This window comes from Bubalus bubalis, chromosome 8 (genome assembly GCF_019923935.1).
Source record: "Bubalus bubalis isolate 160015118507 breed Murrah chromosome 8, NDDB_SH_1, whole genome shotgun sequence".
In the NCBI taxonomy this organism is placed as follows: Eukaryota; Metazoa; Chordata; class Mammalia; order Artiodactyla; family Bovidae; genus Bubalus; species Bubalus bubalis.
Window position 1 is genome coordinate 4,024,357 of NC_059164.1, and position 24,343 is coordinate 4,048,699.

At 37.9% G+C, this 24,343-nt stretch overlaps 1 long non-coding RNA gene across 2 annotated transcripts in view; it reads right to left on the reverse strand.

Moving 5' to 3' along the window:
- Window positions 1-251: 251 nt before the first annotated feature.
- The window catches only part of LOC123334624, a 42,631-nt gene continuing 18,539 nt past the window's right edge, over window positions 252-24,343 (reverse strand). The window contains exons 3-4 of one of the 2 annotated variants that reach the window (XR_006552603.2): window positions 1,739-1,985; window positions 252-777 (exon numbers count right to left, since the gene is read on the reverse strand). This is a non-coding gene — a long non-coding RNA (uncharacterized LOC123334624). Of the gene's footprint in view, window positions 781-1,738; window positions 1,986-24,343 lie in introns of both variants that reach the window. The other variant, XR_006552602.2, reaches the window with a different exon arrangement.

Sequence of the window (24,343 nt, forward strand, 5' to 3'; positions counted from 1 at the left end):
TCCAGGCAAGTATACTGGCGTGCGTAGACATTCTCTTCTCCAGGGGATCCTCCCAACCCAGGGATCAAACCCAGATCTCCCAAATTGCAGGCAGATTCTTTACCCTCTGATCCACCAGGGAAGCTCAGGCACACAAAGTCCTATTTTAATCTTATCTTCCAAGAATTAAGTTCCATGGGCCACCTGCTCTGGGTTTCGAATCTGCCTTTTATCTCTATATCTCTATCTCTATACTCATATCTCTAGTGTTTTTCTACTGTGGTTTCTCAGAAATATTCCAGGGAGGGTTAATATAAATAGGCATACAGGTCATGATTCTAGAAACTTTGCTTTGGGGTATAACTCAACAAATACTGTAGCACATTTTCCTGTGTCTCTGTTTATAAATTTTTGTCTGGTATTGTGATGAGACCCTAAAAACACCCCCAAAGACCTAAAAACCTATCATTGTTTTTCACCAGCTAAAAGGATGCTGTATGTGGTTTGCTTAATGACAGGAAAAGACAGTTTAATTATTATCTCTTGCTGAGAAAAAGTTTGTTCCATAAGAAAACCTAATATATATTTGATATAAAACAGTCCATGTTTGTTCAATTGATTTTAGGAGGAACATAGTTTATGCTTTAAATTTTAGTGCAATTTCTGATTCAGGGACTGAATTATTAGTTCATCCTTGACTGAACACACTGATTCAAATTTTGTGTTCTCCAATAAAATGGAAGATTCTGCAAGTTGGATTGATTCTTCCTTTTTTCTTGTCTAGGTAGCCACACATTTCTGCTGGAATAGAAAATTGCTAGAGTTAATACTTCAACCATGACACCAAATCGATAATAACTCCATTGATCAACTCATTTCAATCAGTTCTGAAAAAAATTTAACAAAATAATAAAGAAGGTGCTTAACCTATGATAGTATCCAGATAGGAATTTAATACTCAATTTCCTCCATTTTACCAAAATTACAATTAGAAGCATGAATAATTTCCCAATAAATCATCAACGCACATTTCAAGCATGCTATATATCACCCCTGATAAATTATTTATAAATGTCATTTTAATTATAAATTTTATAAGATAGTTTCTAATTTTACAGATAAGAAAGCTTATGAATGGAATTCTTTGTACATCATGTAGCCAGAAGGTTAGAGAACTGAAATTCATACTCAGGTCTTTCTCATCCCAGTTACAAAAAGTTTTAAATTGACCCAAAATGCTTCACATAACAATTCTGAAACTATTGCTAGACTCTGCCAGAAATTTCTATAAATTTCAATATATACAAAGCTGAAATGGACCTCTTTATAATTTGCAGGTTATAAATAATCTGATAATCTCTCACTGTTCTACCTGGGGGAGAACAAGGCCATTGATGGGAAGGATGATAATTTGGTCCATGTCTCTAGTCTTCTCGCTCAAATCTCAGAACATTTCCAGTCAAGTCAACCATCTCCAGGGAACTGCCCCCTCCACCTCAGGACCCAGATCCCTTTATCAAAGTTTAAACCCTCGACCCTGTGCATCACCTCTTCAAACTGAAAGTCCAGTGCTCTGAACACCTCCAGAGGTAGAAATGCATATCTTGTAGAGTTTTATATTCAAGGGTTAAGAGATAATCTACCACAAATTGATTTACTAATAAGTTTTACAATCTAAGAATGATAGCTATGCATGTACTCTTTTCTATATGGGAAGAAATAAAGATATTTTCAGATTCTCAAATAATGCATTTCTTACCTTCTTATACATGAGGGAACAAGCTTTATCCTTGCCTCAGCTCTCACAGAAGGAAATGAAAAACAGCAGGTATTTGAGCAGGAGCCTCACACACCAGAAGATTCAAACTTCATATGGAAAAGGATGGATTAAACAGCCAAGAGAATAATGAGATCCCCAGCCTCTCCATTTGGGCACAAGCAAAGAGCTGAATGGACCACTCCTCTTCCAGGAAAGTTGGGAGGTGATGAGAGTAAACAGAAATATCCTGGATGTGCAGGAAATAAAAGGTCATACTCGTGATAAATAGGAAGAGCCTTGCTCTTGGAAAGATGCACACACATACAAAAAAAATTCCATTCAGGCTTTCAAAAAATTAACAAAATATAAATTCTGAAACATTATTATAAAGAAGAGATGGGATGTACATAAATCAAGTTGAGTCCACTGAACCTGGGTGTAGGCAGCCTCCAGCCAGATGCTAAAAAAAAAAAAAGAAGAAGAAGATATGTCCATGTCAATCAGAAGATGAAGTCTGGGAGAGGAAGAGAGAAAGGAGAATGGCCAGAGTTTTATGTGGTTTCATATTCATGGAATTAGTCTAATTTATATTTCTGCTATTATACCCAAATGGGTTTTTCTGTTCATCCAGCAATACACTGACAGCTTTGAAAGATGTTCTTCATGCAACTTTATATTTTTCACATTGCTAGACCAATTTCCCATAGCATATTGTAAGACAATATCTCTAATTTGTTTGAAAATTTTATAAAGTGCCATATGCCACTTACTGATCTTAGTCTCCGGAAATATGAATAAAACAGGCTAAAATCTCCACCTTCATAGTGTATTTTGATGGGGTTGGAGGAGGAATAGAACACTTATAACTAGCAACTTAATAGATACTGGGGAGAAAAAATAAAGCAAAGAAAAAGACTAGGAAATATCACTGGTAAATTTTGCAAATTTTAAAATGGTCTTAATGAAGGCCTTCCTGGGAGGGTGACACTGAAGAAAATAGACAGGGTTTGGGGAGGAAAAAGCTCTAATTCAGGGAGGTCATCCCAAGGGGAAGAGTTTTGGAATGAGCCGATGCATGCCTTGTTCAAGAAATGGGATGGAGGCCATGTGGCTGCAGGACAGTGAGTGGGGACCATCTCAGGAGGAGGTACAATGAGAGAGGTGGCAGGAGGCCAGTCTGGTGTCACCAAGGCATCTGCAAAGACTTTGTGCATTATGGGGGTACAATGAGTAAACACTGGAAGTCTGAAGGAGAGTGCTAGCATTTTGGGGGGATATTAAATGGTTCCCGAGATTGTGATAGACTGAGAATAGACTGGAATTGAGGCACACAGCAAGGCCAAAAGTAGGAAGAGTTGGGGAATTATTACAAGATTTCAGTTCAGATATTGTGGATTGCAACAGGGTCATAGGTATGATGGGAGAAATGCCCAAATTCTGGACATGCTTTGAAGGTAGAGGATTTGCTAATGGATTCTACATGGACTATAAAAGAGAGAATAAATTGATTACAAGACTTTGGCCATATTACCAGGAAAAAAAAATGGAGTTGCTACCAACTGGGAAAAGGAAAAAATGGAAGTTGAGGTACAGATTTGGAAGAGATAAATCTGGTAATGGTGTAGCTCAGATGCCAAGTTAGATATTCAAGTGGAGGTGTCAACTGTGTAATTGGATCTAAGATCTGGTGTGATATGGAGAGCTTCAGGCTTTCCAATGTCAAGTATCTGAAGAGATGAAGACATAACAAACTATACAGACAATGTATTTGGGAAAGAAGAAATGAGCGAAGGAGAAGAAAATCAGTAGTGTGGTATCCTGGAAAACACTTAATGAAAGATTTCCAAGTTGAGGGAACCAACACCTGATATACAATGATTATTTAAGGGCAAGATGAAGACATGACCTGTGGAGGTAACAGTAAGGAGGACTTCAGTGGCTTTGGCGGTGGTGCTGGTGAATGTGATATTGAAAGAAGTTTGGAAGAGAAATGGAGGAGATAATTCAGAGGTGATGAGCACAGGCAACCTTTTGAAGAGCTGGAGGAGAAATTAGATGGAAGTGGGGAGTTAAAAGGAATAGTCCACTAGAGAGAGAAAAGATGCTGACAGCAGAAGGATAGGGCAGAATTGCTAGAGCAGCATCCTTGACCAGCTAATAGAGGAGGACATTCTTAAAGGTTCTGGTGATGTCACAAAGAAGGCATCACTTGGAGAATGGGACTCTCAAATGTCAACCCTTACGATAGTGAATGGCAGGTGCCAAGTGCTAGAAAGGAGCAGGAGGGGGAGATGGGTGATGGCTATTTAGTGGACAGTTATCAGCATTTCTCACAATTAGCACATTTATTATTGTCATTGATATTATTATGAGGCCAATGAAAACAATGGGCCAACATCTAAGAGTCTGGGGGGTACTGATAGGACTGCAGGCAACAAATTGTGCTTCCAGATGTCCAAAAGCCTGAGAAGTAAGCTATCAGTGTACCCTTCATGGAGATAGACTTGAGGATATTTGAGCTTACAAATATTGGAATCAAGCTCAAAAGAAATACCTCAAGAATGGTTGCATTGCAATATAAAATGAGTAACAGTGACCATTACAAACTGAATAATGACTAAATAATTGACTTGAGCATGCTTCCAAAAAATATAAGCAAAAAGTAATTCTTGAAAGAAGATACACATTTACTATTAGTAAGTAATGTCATATCATCTTATACAAGCAAGCATTCATGAGAGGTATAAGGAGGTAAAATTATCTTCTATTCTGTGCTTTAGTTTAATTTTAACCTTGGTAATATGAAACAATAGTCATTCTGTGGGAATTACCTTATATTACTAGGCTGGTTTTAAAGTTGCCCATAAAATTTATTTATTTATCTGTCTGTTGGCCATGCCACTTGTGAAATCTTAGTTCCCCAACCAGGGACTGAGCCTGGGCCCCCAGAGTGAAAACAGAGAACCCTAACCACTCTACTGCCAAGGAATTCCCATCCGCAATGATTTAAATGAGAGTGTATGCTTTCTAAATTTCAAGGAAAAACAAAATAATTAAATTCTTAAAGAGATACTTAAGCAGATAAGAAATATAATAAAAAGAACTGAAAGGAACAAAATCTCCAAAAAGATAACAGAAATGTATTATATGCATTCTTTTCTCTTTTATGATAGATGCATTCCTTTAAACATCCTCAAATACATATTATGTGCATTCTTTTCTCTTACATGATAGATGTGTTCCTTTAAAATATCCTCAAATATTAAGACTCTATCATTAAAAATCATGTTAACGAGAGATATAAGCCATGGGGAAAATCATGCTGACATTGAATCAAATGTAGAATCTATTTCAAAACAGTATGATTCTAATTTTTTTAAATGTATAACCCAGCTGTACCAGAAAATGAAAGCACTGCTTTTTCTTTTAGTCGTAGGATTTCATGAAGATCTTATTCTCCTTACTTTTATTTTTTCAGGTAAAAACATTTACTTCAGTAAACTGGCAATAATTTTTTAGGAAATAATTTTTCAGGAAAGGGATGTGATTTTGTGAAACTTCTTTTCTACTGCCTATGGAGAACAAAATTTTAATTGTAATTGTTTAATAAGATAATAACTCTGAAACATGGTAATTTCACTATAAAATTGGAATACATATTATTGTCAAAATTTCCTTTGTACTATATAAAATATATAAGTGGTGATAAAGTAATATTTTGACTCAGAGGTGAGTGGGCTTGCTTTTGAGTCTCATAGGAAATGTCAAAATGTGTAACATTTTGAGTTTTACTCTGGATTGAATTTGGACTAATTGGTATTAGTACTCTTTCACCTGTGAACTGACAAGGTTTCATTTTGATCCCTCTTCCTGCCCTTACATCTAACTTACAAAGAAGAAAATGACATCTGTAGCAGCAAATCCTTATTGTAGAGACTACATTCTTGAGACAATAACAGCACCCACTCATCACTACACTTAAACCAAGGCTTGCCTCTTAGGGTCTGGGAGCAGGGGCGTGAGGACAGTAATCTATTAGACAGGAAGTCAGGTACCCAGAAATATAGAATAAATAAGCAAATGAGAAAAACCAGAGGGCACAAAGTGGAAATACTAGAAAATTCAAGAATACTTATTTTTTCTCTATGATCAATCCAATCAGATTCTTCTATAAATGGAGAGGGCAATACTCATGCAAAGACTTCATTGACAAGAGCTTTAAAAGTTGCAATGAAAGAATCACCGTAACTTAGAGAAGACACATTCAACTAGGCCAATCTGTTGGTCAAATCTGTGGTCTCCTCAAATTACTAAGCACTTGATAAAGATGCACTAAAAGCTCTTGTCCATGTATCCACCACAGCAAATGAGGACATAGAGCTTAGACCCTTGCTGACTCACTTTGCTCTGTATAACAGGCTCTAGGTTCATCCACCTCATTAGAACTGACTCAAATTCAGTCTTTTTTTTTATGGCTGAGTAACATGGCATTGTATATGTACCACATCTTTGTGTTGTCGAATGGCAGAAACCAACACAACATTGTAAAGAAATTCTCCTCCAATTAAAATAAATTAGTTTTAAAAGCTAAGATTCTTAAAACAGAGAATGGTGTGCATTCAAAGGAAAGGAATGACTCTATTTGAAAATATGGAAGACAGACCAATTAAAAAATAAAAGAAAAACTGATGTGCTAATGTTTATAAGGATTTTAGGAACACCCAAAAGTATCCTCATTTAAGGAAATACAATTATGATAGACCGGAATCAATTGATAACCTCCAGGCTGGAGAACGGTGCCAGCAGTTCAGTTGTATCCCGCATGGGCTGTACTGTGCAGACATGTGCTATACATGCCCACAGGAGAGCAGGGTGCCCAGCGGGACTCCTCATGTGCAAATATAGAGTCCACTGTTACTCTTTCTCTAGATGACCTTGCAAGATTAGTGTTTTTTGAAAGACACCTTGAGCAGCATATATTGGGAGATTTTTTTAATGAATGCTGGCAAGCTATAATAACACAGTGTTGTACATCAGCTATACTTCAATTAACAAAAATGAGAACAAAAGAAAATGAGACACTTAGTAAGTCAGTCAAGTGTAAAAATAAATAAATGAGTGATGGAAAAAGAGAAAATGGCTAAATCAAATGTAATTTCTGTTCTTTCTTTCCATTTCTTACTCTAAGAAAATGCCACAGAAACCAATAAGAATTCACTCTTGTAAATGGAATAGCCTTCATTTCGAGCACTTTAATAAACACTGGATGAATTTCATCATTCTAAGTTTGCAATTTCAGTTGTCTGGCAGACAATTTCTTTGGGAAAGTGGACATAATGTCTATGATAAAATACCAGCCCTTGGGAACTATTTAACCTCTTACCTATCTCTTTTATAAAAATTTGCCTTAAAATATATGCCAGGGTAAATATATTTCTAAAAGCCCAGGTGTTTAAATACTTTGAAATTTAATACAGGAGACTTTCGAACACATTATATTTCAAGGTGATACTAACAAAAAATAGTATTAGTCACACCAGTAGAAATCTTACAGTTATTAGAATAGTGATAAACCTAGTTCTGCTTGTTCTAATAAAAAACAAAGAGAAAACCACTCCAGTAATACATTTTAGTCCCTCCAGAAGTTCACAACAAAGAAAAATACTAGCTTCATTGTTTTCTTTTCTTTTTCTATCTCATCTTTCTTTGCACTGAAGTTGATTGTTGAAATCTATATTCTCAAAGACTACAGCAGAGTCTAAATATAAAATGACAATAGAATAAGCCTTGCAAAGGCACATTTACTCTTTTTCTCTTATACCTCTCTGCATCTCTCTCTGTCCCTTGTTGCTTCTATGTCTTCAAATATTTCAAACAGAATTTGGAGAAATTTAAGGTATGAATACAATGAAATAAAAAATTAACATTTCATATATTAATGAATATATATATATATATATATATATATATATATATATATCAGTTCAGTTCAGTCATTCAGTTGTGTCCGACTCTTTGCAACCCCATGAATCACAGCACAACAGGCCTCCCTGTCCATCATCAACTCCCGAAGTTCACTCAGACTCACGTCCATCGAGTCAGTGATGCCATCCAGCCATCTCATCCTCTGTCGTCCCCTTCTCCTCCTGCCCCCAATCCCTCCCAGGATCAGGGTCTTTTCCAATGAGTCAACTCTTCACATGAGGTGGCCAAAGTACTGGAGTTTCAGCTTCAGCATCATTCCTTTCAAAGAAATCCCAGGGCTGATCTCCTTCAGAATGGACTGGTTGAATCTCCTTGCAGTCCAAGGGACTCTCAAGAGTTTTATCCAACACCACAGTTCAAAAGCATCAATTCTTCAGTGCTCAGCCTTCTTCACAGTCCAACACTCACATCCATACATGACAACTGGAAAAACCATAGCCTTGACTAGATGGACCTTTGTTGGCAAAGTAATGTCTCTGCTTTTCAATATACTATCTAGGTTGGTCATAACTTTCCTTCCAAGGAGTAAGCGTCTTTTAATTTCATGGCTGCAGTCACCATCTGCAGTGATTTTGGAGCCCAAAAAAATAAAGTCTGACACTGTTTCCACTGTTTCCCCATCTATTTCCCATGAAGTGATGGGACTGAATGTCATGATCTTCATTTTCTGAATGTTGAGCTTTAAGCCAACTTTTTCACTCTCCACTTTCACCTTCATCAAGAGGCTTTTTAGTTCCTCTTCACTTTCTGCCATAAGGGTGGTGTCATCTGCATATCTGAGGCTATTGATATTTCTCCCGGCAATCTTGATTCCAGCTTGTGTTTCTTCCAGTCTAGCGTTTCTCATGATGTACTCTGCATAGAAGTTAAATAAGCAGGGTGACAATATACAGCCTTGAGGTACTCCTTTTCCTATTTGGAACCAGTCTGTTGTTCCATGTCCAGTTCTAACTGTTGCTTCCTGACCTGCATACAGATTTCTCAAGAGGCAGGTCAGGTGGTCTGGTATTCCCATCTCTTGAAGAATTTCCCACAGTTTATTGTGATCCACACAGTCAAAGGCTTTGGCATAGTCAATAAAGCAGAAATAGATGTTTTTCTGGAACTCTCTTGCTTTTTCCATGATCCAGCAGATGTTGGCAATTTGATCTCTGGTTCCTCTGCCTTTTCTAAAATCAGCTTGAACATCTTGAAGCTCATGGTTTACGTATTGCTGAAGCCTGGCTTGGAGAATTTTGAGCATTACTTTACTAGCGTGTGAGATGAGTGCAATTGTGCGGTAGTTTGAGCATTTGTTGGCATTGCCTTTCTTTGGGATTGGAATGAAAACTGACCTTTTCCAGTCCTGTGGCCACTGCTGAGTTTTCCAAATTTGCTGGCATATTGAGTGCAGCACTTTCACAGCATCATCTTTCAGGATTTGAAATAGCTCAACTGGAATTCCATCACCTCCACTAGCTTTGTTCGTAGTGATGCTTTCTAAGGCCCACTTGACTTCACATTCCAGGATGTCTGGCTCTAGGTGAGTGATCACACCATCATGATTACCTGGGTCATGAAAATCTTTTTTGTACAGTTCTTCTGTGTATTCTTGCCACCTCTTCTTAATATCTTCTGCTTCTGTTAGGTCCCTACCATTTCTGTCCTTTATTGAGCCCATCTTTGCATGAAATGTTCCCTTGGTATCTCTAATTGGCAAAGTAATATATCTGTTTTGGTTTCTTTTTTTTTCTGTTTTTTAATATGCTATCTAGGTTGGTCATAACTTTCCTTCCAAAGAGTACGCAGCTTTTAATTTCATGGTTGCAATCGCCATCTGCATTGATTTTGGAGCCCCAAAAAATAAAGTCTGACACTGTTTTCACTGTTTCCCCATCTATTTTCCATGAAGTAATGGGACCAGATGCCATGATCTTCATTTTCTGAATGTTGAGTTTTAAGCCACTAATCATCAGGGAGATGCAAAACAAAACCACAGTGAGATACCACCTCACACCTGTTTGGATGGCTGTTATAAGAAAAACAAAAGATTGTAAGTGTTAGCATAGAATGTGGAGAAGTTGGAACCTTTCTATATTGTTGAGTATATATAGCTTCTATGCAAAACATTATGGAGGTGCCTCAAAAATTCATAGAACTAAAGACCTAAATAAACATTTCTCCAAAGATGTATATATGGCCAACAAGAAAACGAAAAGATGCTCAACAATACTAATTATTGTAAAAATGCATATCAAAACCACAATGAATTATTACCTCACATGAGTCAGAACAGCTATCTTTTAAAAGTCCATAAATACTAAACACAGCAGAGAGTGTGAGAAAAACTCTACACTGTTGGTGGGAATGTAAATCAGTGTAGCCACATGAAAAACAGAATGAAACTTTCTTTAAAAACTAAAAATAGAGCTGTCATATGAGCCAGCAATCCCACTTGTGTGCATGTTTTCAGAAAAGACAAGAACTCTAATTCAAAAAGATTACATCCACCGCAACATTCAGTGCAGCACTACTTACAATAGTCAATATATGGAAGAAACCTAAGAGTCCATCAACAGATGAGTAGATAAAGAAGATGTTGTACATATACACAATAGAATATTACTTGGTCATGAAAAAGAATGAAATACTGTCATTTGTAGCAATCAGGATGGATCTGGAGATTGTCATACTGAGTGAAGTCAGACAGGGAAAGACAAATAAGATATCACATATATGTGCACTTTAAAAATAATGCAGATGAACTTACTTACAAAATAGATTAGACACAGACTCACAGATGTAGAAAACAAATGTATGATTACAAAAGGAGATAGTGGTGAAGGTATAAATTGGAAATTTGGGCTTAACAGATGAATACTACTGTATATAAAATAGATATACAATCATGATTTACTATAAAATGCAGGGAACTATATTCAATATCTTCAGTTCAGTTCAGTTCACTCGCTCAGTCATGTCCAACTCCTTGCAACCCCATGAATTGCAGCACGCCAGGCCTCCCTGTCCATCACCAACTCCCAGAGTTCACTCAAACTCATGTCCATTGAGTCAGTGATGCCATCCAGCCATCTCATCTTCTGTCGTCCTCTTCTCCTCCTGCCCCCAATCCCTCCCAGCATCAGAGTCTTTTCCAATGGGTCAACTCTTCACATCAGGTGGCCAAACTAATGGAGTTTGATCTACTGGAGCTTTAGCATCAGTCCTTCCAATGAACACCCAGGACTGGTCCCCTTTAGGATGGACTGGTTGGATCTCCTTGCAGTCTAAGGGACTCTCAAGAGTTTTATCCAACACCACAGTTCAAAAGCATCAATTCTTCAGCACTCAGCTTTCTTCACAGTCCAACTCTCACATCCATACATGACCACTGGAAAAACTATAGCCTTGACTAGATGGACCTTTGCTGGCAAAGTAATAGCTCTGCTTTTTAATATGCTATCTAGGTTGGTCATAACTTTCCTTCCAAGGAGTAAGCGTCTTTTAATTTAATGGCTGCAGTCACCATCTGCAGTGATTTTGGAGCCCCAAAAAATAAAGTCTGACACTGTTTCCACTGTTTCCCCATCTATTTCCCATGAAGTGATGGGACCAGATGCCATGATCTTAGTTTTCTGAATGTTTAGCTTTAGGCCAACTTTTTCACTCTCCACTTTTACTTTCATCAAGAGGCTCTTTAGTTCCTCTTCACTTTCTGCCATAAGGGTGGTGTCATCTGCATATCTGAAGTTATTGATATTTCTCCCAGCAATCTTGATTCCAGCTTGTGCTTCTTCCAGCCCAGTGTTTCTCATGATATACTCTGCATATAATTAAAATAACCAGGGTGACAATACACAGCCTTGACGTACTCCTTTTCCTATTTGGAACCAGTCTGTTGTTCCATGTCCAGTTCTAACTGTTGCTTCCTGACCTGCATACAGATTTCTCAAGAGGCAGGTCAGGTGGTCTGGTATTCCCATCTCTTGAAGAATTTTCCACCGTTTATTGTGATCCACACAGTCAAAGGCTTTGGCATAGTCAGTAAAGCAGAAATAGATGTTTTTCTGGAACTCTCTTGCTTTTTCCATGATCCAGCAGATGTTGGCAATTTGATCTCTGGTTCTTTTGCCTTTTCTAAAACCAGTTTGAACATATCTTATAATACTCTATAATAGAAAAGAATTTGAAATATGTCTGGGTATAAGTGTGAGTATAGCCAAATCACTTTGCTGTATATCTGAAACTAACAAAAGACTAGAAATCCACTAAAACTTCAATTTAAAACATACAAAAACTAATGAAAATATCTGACGATCCAACAATTCCATTTCTTTGTATATAGGCCAGACAATTAAATTTGGGTCTTAAATATATACCTGCTCCTCCCCCAATTTATTGCAGCATTATTCACAATAGTTAAACTATGGAAACAATCAAATATTCATTAACAGATGAATGGATAAAGGAAATGCGGTATGTACATACAATGGAATATTTCTCATCCTCATAAAAGAAAGATACCCTGCCATTTGTGATAACACAAATGAACCTGGTGAGAATTACGTTAAGTGAGTAAGTCTAGTTACAGAAGGCAAGTACTGCATGATTTCACTCACATGAGGTACCCGAGATGTTCAAATTCACAGAAGCAGAAAATAGAGCAGAGGTTATCAGGAGCAAGGGACAAGGTGAAATGGGAGTTTTTCAGTTGGTAAAGAGCTTCAGTTATGCAAGGTGGTTCACTTCTAGAGATCTGCTGTACAGTAGAGTGCCTATGGTCAAAAATCTTTAGGAGCTTGTTACCAGAGTAAATGTCTGCCCATCTTTTTTTCATCCTGTCTTATAGACTTGAACTTGGTCAAATGACCACACTTAGGAACAAGGGAGACTGTGAAATGCTGCCTTTATTCTGTGCAGAATGAGTCCAGCTACAAAACTGAGAATTCAATCACTGTGAAGAGGTGAGAATCGTAACCCTGGGAGTGAGAGCTAACGCAATCCTCATTTTCATTTGAGCAAGACACAATCCAAAACAAGGACATCCAGGGCCTTGCATGTATGTGATGCCAAACAAATGTTTTTATTAAAAAGTGACAGTGATCCTTTTATAAGTCAGCACCTGATGCTCTTTTCTTGAGCTTTGACATTTTGTGATTGTACGCTGTGCCTACTACAAGTTGTTTACTGAATTTTTATTACTTTACAATTATACTGGAATCACATCTGTGTGACTTACGCCAGTAAAACCACCAAAGAGTTCAGAACTCAGTGAGAAAGTGGTTAGAGATGCCTGCACTGCAGCCAGCAGCAAGCCAGTAGTACTCGGCCCTGGCTTATGCTCAATGAATGACCCTTTTATCTTAATACCAATTTGTTAAAATTTTGAACCTGCTATAACTGGATTTTTTTCCAAAAAAATTGGAAAATGGATGGATATTGAGAAATCAGATTTTATTATATTAATACAATTACCCTAAGAATTTTGATTTACTATTATTCTTCCCTTCATATCTCTCTCTTTTTATTCATAATTGCATTCAGAGTATTATGACATATATGAAAATTGGACACAGACATATAATAATGGTTCTCATTGTATTACAGCTTGTAGTGGTGACCTCTTTGAATGCTGGGATACTGGGGGTTGGTAGATTCTGAGAGATTTTATCTAAAAATTGTGTACTCCATGGCATAGGAAGCAGGTATTGACTGACTCCAGCAGAGAATGACTTTATAATAGTTCCTTTCTTGTCCATCCCATTCCCATCCAACGCAATGCTAGGATATCCCATATCCATAGACTACTCATTCAGTTCAGTTCAGCTCACTCAGTCGTGTCTGACTCTTTGCAACCCCATGGACTGCAGCATGCCAGACTTTCCTGTCCTTCACCAACTCCCTAGCTTACTCAAACTAATGTCCATTGAGTTGGTGATGCCATCAAACCACCTCATCCTCTGTCATTCCCTTCTCCTGCCTTCAATCTTTCCCAGCATCAGGGTCTCTTCAAATGAGTCAGTTTTATACACCAGGTGGCCAAAGTATTGGAGTTTCAGCTTCAGCATCAGTCCTTCCAATGAATATTCAAGACTGATTTTCTTTAGGGTTGACAGGTTGGATCTCCTCGCAGTCCAAGGGACTCTCAAGAGTCTTCTCCAACATCACAGTTCAAAAGCATCAATTCTTCAGCGCTCAGCTTTCTTTATAGTCCAATTCTCATGTCCATACATAAGTACTGGAAAAACCATAGCTTTGACTAGATGGACTTATATTGGTAAAGTAATGTTTCTGATTTTTAATGTACTGTCTAGATTGGTCATAGCTTTTATTTCAAGGAGCAAGTGTCTTTTAATTTCATGGCTGCAGTCACCATTGAAGTGATTTTATATCCTTTTAAATCATTATTTAAGAGAGAAGACCATTCAATGACATTTTCAAACAAAATCTTGGGGAAGTTTAGGGTCTGTACATAAAGAAAAACTTTTCCTTTACCTTCTCAGGTTTAAAGATTGGAGATTTGAAATTCTGAAGTTTAAATTGAAGTGTTTACCTTAAGGGGAGGGAGGCAGAGTTTACTCATGCACATGTAGGCGCATATGAAAGAAGTGGCTCTCTTAACAGAAAAAGATGGGGACCTCTATACCTAACTTAATGAAGCAGGAGAAAAAAGCTTATATGGGAAGAGCAAATGTGTTTCCAAGAGAAAAGATAGGAAGTAAGAAATTTGTGATAATGTTTGTTCATGCACATGTGAGTGGCTTCCTCTATTTTTCTTTTACCCTTCATGGATGTGATGCTCCTCTGGAGAAAGGATTATGGCAGCCTCATTCTGAGAAGTTTCTTCTTTTAGTGAGCTAGGAGCATCTCCCAGGATGTTACTTTTATATCTATTGACTCTCAAATGTGTTCAGTTTAAAATAATCTTTACACATCAGTTTGGAGGGTCTGAATGGCCCCTACTCAATTCTCTGCCTGAAATTTCCCTAGAAGCTTCCAGAAAAGTTGGGTAGATTGCTATTGAGGAAACATTCCAGTTGGAAGTTGTGTGATAAGAGATATGCCAGGAAAAGAAGAATATGGGTTATAAAGAGGAAACAAAAGGAACAAAGACTACAGGTTAGAGCAGATTATAACCCCAGTTTCTACATCCAGAGGTCAGCCAGATTTCTAGATGCTGGTCTCAAAATGTTTTTATTAAGATACTACTGGCAGCATCACAGTCATGGTTATTTCCTGGAAATAACCATGAAAGATGCTCAAAAATGATAAACAGGACTGAAATGTGAAAACCCACAAGACTGTGCTAAAGTTTTCTATTGAAACATAAAATTTCCCACCAAAATCATCTTTAATTTTTGGTCCAGGATAAGCAAAGTCAAATTCAACTTTACTTGTTTGTAAAATAACTCTAATCTCATTAAAATTTTCCCACTTATTTATATAAGTGCAGAAATAATGGTAATAAATCACATAAAGACTCTAAAGAAAGTCTTATTGGAATTTTATAAGGGATCTTAGTTGAGACTTAAATTCTCTCGGGGCTATGAAGCCAAGTCAAGAAATTATCATCATCAGATTGACTCAGTGAAAAAGACTCTGATTCTGGGAAAGACTGAGGCAGGAGGAAAAGAGGACAGCAGAGGATGAGATGGTTGGATGGCATCACCAACTCGATGGACAAGAGTTTGAGCAAGCTCTTGGAGTTGGTGATGGACAGGGAAGCCTGGCATGCTGCAGTCCATGCAGTGGCAAAGTGTCAGACACAACTGAGCAACTGAAGGGACTTGATCTGTTATAACAGGCAGGTAGCTACGTATGAGCAGAGAAGGGCGTCATGGCCAGGTGGCAGGAAACCAAGCATCTTGTAAACAGCAGGGGCTGTCCACGGGCAGACAGAGAACCTCCAAACTAACTGGAAACAACACAGGAACCTCCAGACTAACAGGAAACAACCCTTCTGGGTAATAATTGTCCTGGAGACAGACAAGGAAAGGTGGGGAAAGGCAGGAATCTCTTGTTGCTCATTATGCTGAGCATTCTAATAAAATCATGCTCATTCTAATAAGGCTTGCAGACAAGAAGATCCCATCATGCACCAACACCAGGACAATTTCCATAAAATATGAACAAAAACAAAAATCCCTCTTCCCCTTGGGAAGGTGGAACTTGGATGAAGATCACGGAATATGACCCCAGCCGCCTTCTTCCCCAGTGAAATATTCTGCCCCTTCATACGTATGTTGCTCTTAACCAGCTTTGGGGATTCCCTAGTGGCTCAGTGGTAAAGAATCCACCTGCCAATACAGGAGATGCAGGTTCTTTCCCTAGGTTGGGAAGATCCCCTGGAGAAGGAAATGGCTGCCCATTCTAGTTTTCTTATCTGGGAACTCCCATTGACAGAGGAGCCTGGCCGGCAACAGTCCATGGGGTTGCAAAAAGAGTCGGACATGACTTAGCGACTAAAGGACAACATAACCGGCTTTCCAAAGAATCCCAGGGCAGCAGCTCCAAACTTGTCTTCCCACTCTCCCTCTGAGAATGTTTGCTGGGGTGTGTGCGTGTGTGTGTGTGTGTGTGTATAGCTATTGTGTGTGTTAGTTGCTCAGTTGTGTCCGGCTCTTTGCCACCCCATGCACTATAGCCCGCCAGGCTCCTCTGTCCACGCAGTTCTCCAGGCAAGAATATTCTCTTCATGAAACCAAGCAGAGCCACCCTGGGGCCCCCACAAGGTACAGCTTCTTTCTGTTCTTGCTCTACTCTGTTTCTTGTTTATAGGAAATAGGCTCCATTCAGCCTCCTATACCTTTCCTAAATTCCATGGGGCAGATTCAAACAGTTGCTAAACAGAGAAGTGAGAGAATGCAGAAATTCAAAGGAGGAGCAGCTGAGAAAGGATAATACATCAATGGGGCAGTGTCTTTGTTCTCTCAAGGAGTATGCATAACAATGTATCTCTGACTTCTTCCACCGGAATTAAGGTCCCCACCCATATGGAGGTTGCTAATTTCAGGCTAAGAACAAGACTCCTGGAGCCCTACTTTGTTACCTCACCCCCAACCAATTAGAAGAAAGTCACCCATCCTGCAGCCCACACTTTAAATTTTACCTGTAGAAACTCCCAGAAAGCTATCAGGGAGTTAGACATGTTTGAGAGCAAGCCACCCATTTTTGCTTGACCCTGAATTAAACCCTCCTCTGCTCCAAACTCTGATATCTCTATTTCCTTGTCCTTGAAACAGAGCAAGACCCTGTGGGTCTTCTGAGCACAAAAGACTTTCTGTCTCCCCTTTCTTGTTTGTAGAGAACAGAATCCAGCCTCTGTGACCTTTCCTGAATTTCAAACAGCAGATTTGAACTGTTGCCAGTCAAGGGAGGAACAGCCATTAAACCACCTGAGGCAAGATTAAAGGGGGTCAGAGAAACTCATCAATATTAGGACACTGAACACCTGAGACCCTGCACACACCCTTATCTTATCAGCAACCCGACCCTTTAACCATTGCTATAAAACTCCTCACCAAATTCTCCGAGGTTGGGACACAGTTTTCCAGGGCATAGGCCCTCTCTGTCCTCCTTTACCTGGTAAGGCAATAAAGCTATTATTTTCTGCTTCACCCAAAACTCTGTCTTCGAGATCAGTTTGGTATCATTGAAGAGGGGTCGAGATTTTGGCATCAGCCTCTCTGTGCTCTGGGCACAGGAACTTGCCTTGAGGAACATTAACAACGTTCAAATATACAACAAAGCATTGTTGAGTACAGTAATATTGTTGCATATTCTCTGGATTTATTCATCTTACAGCTGAAAGTTTATGCCTTTGACGGACATCACACTATTGCTTTTACCCTCAAGCCCCTGGTAGCCATTCATATATTCTCTGTTGCTATGTGTTTGACTATTTCAGGTGCTACATATAAATCAGTTTTCATTTTCTCACCTATTTTATTTAGCATATTGCCTATGGTCCAAATGGCAGAATGTCCTTCTTTTATAAAGACAAGTATACATACTTTCCTGCAGGTATATACTCAGAAGTTAGAAGTCTGAATCATAATGTCATCTTATTTTTAATTTTTAGAGAAACTTCCACACAGTTTTCTATATAGCTATACCAGTTTACATTCCCACCAGCAATGCACAAGAGTTCCATTTAGAAGAACAAATTCTTATTGAGCTTATGCAAATAACTATGTTGCTATGAAAATAAGAATATTCACTAAGAGTTCTTAAATTCTGGAGAGATCAAGTAGAAATAAAAATAAATGTTTCATTTCTTGTTACATAAGTATAATCTTCTAAATTACTATAAGAGGTAGCTGAAGAGAAAAGAAAAAAGTTGCTTTTTTAATCCAGAAAATAAAATATTAAAAAACCAATAACATTCCAAGTAAAAGTCATAAAAGAAATCCTAATCATTCTCTATCAGTCTACTCATTCCTATGTGGTTAATTTCAGTTCTATTTCAGTCCTTTTTGCTGTTGGGTTAGTAATTTCATAAATTCTTCAATTTCAAATTGTTGTTGAACCCAAGTTTGTGTGCCTGACGCACCCTGAAGCTAAACAAACTGAAATGTCAAAATTTGGAGCAAGGAAAGGTTTATTGCAGAGACCAAGCAAGAAGAATGAACAGGTCATTCTCAAAAACCCCGAACTCTCTGATAGCTATCAGGGAAGAGCTAAATTTTGGGTCTGGGCTACAGGCTGTGTGACTTTCTTCTGATTGATTCGTGGTGACGTAAAAAAGTTACCTTCCAGTTACCTTGTGCTCAGCCTGAGGTTACCAACCTCCACATGACTGGGGGCTTCTTTCCTGCAAAAAAACTCAGAGACGCTGTTCCATACATCCCTTGAGGAGGAACCAGGACCATGCACTGTATTTTCTGATCCATTCCTCTTTTGTTTCTCATTCTCTCCCTTATGTAATTAGCAACTGTTTGAATCTGCCCTTTGGAACACAGGGATGGTCTAGGAGACTAAAGCCTGCAAACAAGAAACAAGGGCAGGGAAAGACTTCTGTACCTGGGAAAACTCCACTGGGACCTGCTCTACTTCAATCACACTTGTTCCTCGATACTCTTCAACCATGAGAGGAAGAGATATTGGACGAGGAAGGGAATAATGACTTAGATTGAGAGGTTAGTCATAAATTCAGCAGAGGAGCTCAGTTTTAGGAGGACTTTGTTTCATTATTAGTTCTGGAAATCTTTACTCAAATCCGTGGTATGATCCCAAAGTAATTGATGCCCTGAATCCCAAAGAAACTGCTGCATTTCTTTACCTGCGTCTCTGAGACAATCCCCTTTGTTGAAAACAAGAGCTGTGGCCTGTAGCTGACTGAAAGAGTTCTCAGAGAAACATCAGAATAAAATAATAACTATCTGCTAATGACAAAAGATTTTAAATGATTATGGATCTGATGAGAGTTCATTATAATTCAATTAACAAGAAAATTTAGTTGTCTCTGTGACACACAACATTTTAACATAATGATTACAATTATGACTGATAACGTCAGGACATATCAAGGACAGCAAAAACATTGATAAATTTCTACAAACTTTATATAATTCCAGAAATACTTTAATAATATACTCATACAAATAGAGCCTAGTGAAGTTTAAGTATTTATTTTTATTTGACAATATAAAATATTAGTTAAACTTAATTAGTTTAAGATGATAGAATAAATCCTTTGAGATTTTCCAGACAACCTCTGGGAAATTTCACTGTCAGTTCAAGGTCAGGAAGATTTCTTTTAGAATTTGATTTTGGAGAGTTGTCAAAACCATCATAAGTTTTTAATATTCAATGAAATAAGATCACAGGTTGAAGCCAAGTGGGACCCTGTGGGGCTCCTGGGCACAAAAGGTTTTCCATGCCCCCTGTTTCTTGTTTGCTGGGAGTAGACTCCAGCCACTATGACCTTCCCTGAGTTCCAAAGGGCATATTCAAGCAGTTGCTAATCAGGGAAGGGAGCACATGCAAATATAAAGGAGGAGAGGTCAAGAAACAATTAGTGCAGACCTGATGCCACTTCAAGGGATACACAGAACAAAATCTTTGAGTTCTTTTCCAAAACTAAGTCCAGTTCAGGTGCTTAGTTGTGTCCTACTCTTTACAACCCCATGGATTACAGCACGCCAGGCTTCCCTGTCCATCACCAACTCCTGGAGCTTACTCAAACTCATGTCCATCGAGTCGGTGATGGCATCCAACTCTCTCATCCTCTGTTGTCCTCTTCTCATCCTGCCTTCAGTCTTTCCCAGCATCAGGGAAAGATTTCCAATGACCAAAATATTGAAGTTTCAGCTTCAGCATCACTCCTTCCAATGAATATTCAGGACTGATCTCCTTTAGGATGGACTGGTTGGATCTCCTTGCAGTCCAAGGGACTCTCAAGAGTCTTCTCCAACATCAGAGTTCAAAAGCATCAATTCTTTGGTGCTTAGCTTTCTTTATAGTCCAACTCTTACATCCATACATGACTACTGAAAAAAACCATAGCTTTGACTAGACGGAACTTTGTTGGCAAAGTAATGTCTCTGCTTTTTAATATGCTCTCTAGGTTAGTCATGGCTTTTCTTCCAAGGAGCAAATGACTTTTTATTTCATGGCTGCAGTCACCATCTGCAGTGATTTTGGAGCCAAAGAAAATAAATTCTCCAACTCTGTATGTTGTTTACCCATCTATTTGCCATGAAGTGGTGGGACCAGATACCATGACCTTAGTTTTCTGAATGTTGAGTTTTAAGCCAACTTTTTCACAACTCCTCTTTCACTTTCATCAAGAGGCTCTTTAGTTCTTCTTTACTTTCTGCCATAAGGGTGGTGTCATCTGCATATCTGAGGTTATTGATATTTCTCCCAGCAATCTTGATTCCAGCTTGTATTTCATCCAGCCCCACATTTCACATGATGTACTCTGTGCAGAAGTTAAATAAGCAGGGTGACAATATACAGCCTTGACGCACTCCTTTCCTGATTTGGAACCAGTCTGTTGTTCCGTGTACAGTTCTAACTGTTGCTTCTTGCCCTGCATACAGATTTCTCAGGAGACAGGTCAGGTGGTCTGGTATTCCCATCTCTTGAAGAATTTTCCACGGTTTGTTGTGATCTACACAGTCAAAGGTTTTGGCACTATCAATAAAGCAGAAGTAGATGTTTTTCTAGTATTCTATTGTTTTTTCAAAGATCCAGTAGATTTAGCAATTTGATCTCTGACTCCTCTGCCTCTTCTAAAACCAGCTTGAACATCTGGAAGTTTACGGTTCGTGTACTGTTGAAGCCTGGCTTGGAGAACTTTGACCATTACTTTACTAGCATGTGAGATGAGTGTAATTGTGTGGTAGTTTGAGCATTCTTTGGCATTGTCTTTCTTTGGGATTGGAATGAAAACATCTTTTCCAGTCCTGTGGCCACTGCTGAGTTTTCCAAATTTGCTGGCATATTGAGTGCAGCACTTTCACAGCATCATCTTTTAGGATTTGAAATAGCTCAACTGGAATTCCATAACCTCCACTAGCTTTGTTCAAAGTGATGCTTACTAAAGCCCAGTTGACTTCACATTCCAGGATGTCTGGCTCTAGGTGAGTGATCACATCATCATGATTATCTGGGTCATGAAGATCTGTTTTGTATAGTCTTCTGTGTAGTCTTGCCACCTCTTTTTAATATCTTCTGCTTCTGTTAGGTCCATACTATTTTTGTTCTTTATTATGCCCATCTTTGCAAGAAATTTTCCCTTGGTATCTCTAATTTTCTTGAAGAGCTCTCTAGTTTGCCCAATTCTATTGTTTTCCTCTATTTCTTTGCACTGATCACTGAGGAAGGCTTTTTTTTATCTCTCCTTGCTATTCTTTGGAACTCTGCATTAAGATGGATATATCTTTCCTTTTCTCCTTTGCCTTTAGCTTCTCTTCTTTTCTTAGCTCTTTGTAAGGCCTCCTAAGGCAATCATTTTGCCTTTTTGCATTTCTTTTTCTTGGGGATGGTCTTACTCACTGTACAATGTCACAAACCTCCATCCATACTTCTTCAGGCACTCTATCTATCAGATCTAATCCCTTGAATCTATTTGTCACTTCTACTGTATAATCTTAAGGGATTTGATTAAGGTCATACCTGAATGGTCTGGTGGTCTTTCTTCAGTTTATGTCTGAATTTGGCAAAAAGGAGTTCATGATCTGAGCCACAGTCAGCTCCTGGTCTTGTTTTTGATGACTGTATAGAGCTTGTCCATCTTTGGCTGCAAAGAATATAATCAATCTCATTTCGGTATTGACCATCTGGTGATGTCCATGCATAGAGTCTTCTCTTGTGTTGTTGGAAGAGGGTGTTTGCTATGACCAGTGCGTTCTCTTGGCAAAACTCTGTGAGCAGTGGTCCTGCTTCTTTTTGTACTCCAAGGCCAAATTTGCCCTTTGCTCCAGGTATCTCTTGACTTCCTACTTTTTTATTCCAGTTCCCTATAATGAAAATGACATCTTTTGGGGGTGTTAGTTTTAGAAGTTCTTGTAGGTCTTCATAGAACCATTCAACTTCAGCTTCTTCAGCATTACTGGTTGGGGCATAGACTTGGATTACCATGATTTTGAATGGTTTGCCTTGGAAATGAATAGAGATCAATCTATTTTTGAGATTGTGCCCAAGTACTGCATTACAGACTCTTTTGTTGGCTATGATGGCTACTCCATTTCCTCAAAAGGATTCTTGCCCACAGTAGTAGATATAATGGTCATCTATTTGATGAAGGATTCTTCATTTCAGAGAGAAGGTCGTAGTTTGGTAACCTCAAGACCCACAGAAACCAGTTATGAGACAAGCACAGGCCAGGTTGAAGGAATGCAGGCCCTGCAAGTACCCTGATCCTTATCAGTAACCCAGGCCTTGAGCCATTGCTATAAAACTCCTCACCGAATCCCCCCAGGCAGGGACACACAGTGTTGGGGGCCTTAGCCCATCATGTCCCTGTTTGTCTGGCAAAGCACTAAAGCTACTCTTTTCTGTTTCACTCAAAACTGTCTCATGATCTCATTCAACACTAATGCTAGAGGCCATGTTTCTGGCATCAGGATCACTGTGAAATGACAGATAATTTAGCCAAAGTAACAGTAAAATACTTGAAAACTAAATATAAGAGGTAACATGAAGGAAAATATTTAGTTCTCTTATTATTGAAAAGACTAGTTTCTCTAAATTAAGACACGGTAAAGACTATATAAAACATAGAAATTATTTTGATAAGAAAAAGATCATTTCCTACACAGATTACTAGGTAAAGTAAGGAAAAAATTATTTTATAGTCTCCTACTAAGAACAGACCTATATTCCAGGAAGATTTTTCTCATTTTAGCAGATAAAGAAAACCTAGCTCTAGTTTTGCATTGGTCATTTTTTTATGCTGAAGCTCATTTTAAAACTTATAATAAAATTGAAATTGAGCAAGACCCAGTGGGACCCTCCTAGGTACAACTTTTTTCTATTCCCCTCCCCAGATCCTCATTTCTTTTTTGTAAGAAATAGGCTCAATTCAGCCTCCTAGACCTTCCCTGAATTCCAAAGGGCATATTTAAACAGCTTCTAATCAATGAAGTAAGGGAATGCAGATACAATGGAGGAGAAGACAAGAAACCATAGTACAATAAAAGAGGTGTCTGGGTTCCTCCTGAAGGAATATACATAATAATATCTTTCATATCCTATATATTGAATACTTGTATTTATCATAACTTATCTTATTTTTCTTACATATTTTGCACAAGAAGTTATTTCTTTTCACTTTTATCTTATTAGTAGTTTAGTTCACAAATGTTGATCTTAAATTTTAATTCTTAGTATTCTTTATTTTCCAGAGAAAGTAGGAAGTAGATAAATATGAATTGCATGTCAGATATCAGCCTTTGGTAGTAGATAAATTTATTAATATACTATTTCATAATCTCTAGAAGCTATTCTTTACAGAACAATTTACTAATGTGGGAAAGGAATGTGTGCATTAATGCATCCAAATATATTTAGTCTCTCTGTAAAAACTGAAAAGACAAAAGCATAAAAATTAAACTCATGTTCTTTAACTACTGTCTCAGTATTTTATCTTATGTAGGAATGATGCAGATGTTCAATGAATATCCATCATTTAACTTAATATAACTTTAAAGTTTCAAATTAGTGAAAGATTTGGTGAACTACTTTTATGCAGACATATCATAAAACACAATTACTTTTGAAATAAAGTTTGTCAGAAAAAATGACTCAATTTGATTAAATCAAATGTATGCTTACTAACCTTTAATATCTGGTAGATATAGTATTAGTTTATTTAATAAGAATGCCCAAGCAGAATTAAAATTTTTTGTCGGCATTGTATTTAATACTGACAACTCTGAAGACATACGTATTTTTATTAAGTCAACAATAATAAAGTAAGTCATGTGACCCTGGAAAGTATTTTGATTGATTCCTATATTACTGGACATTTTTAAAATGTTTGATTTATATGCACTTCTTCTACTGTAAGTCAATTTAGAATAGAACTGCTTTATTCATTTGGTAATATTATCTAGAGGTAAGAAAATATCATATATTATATATGTGTGTGTGAAAAGAAAAAAGAATGTATGACATATATATATGAATATA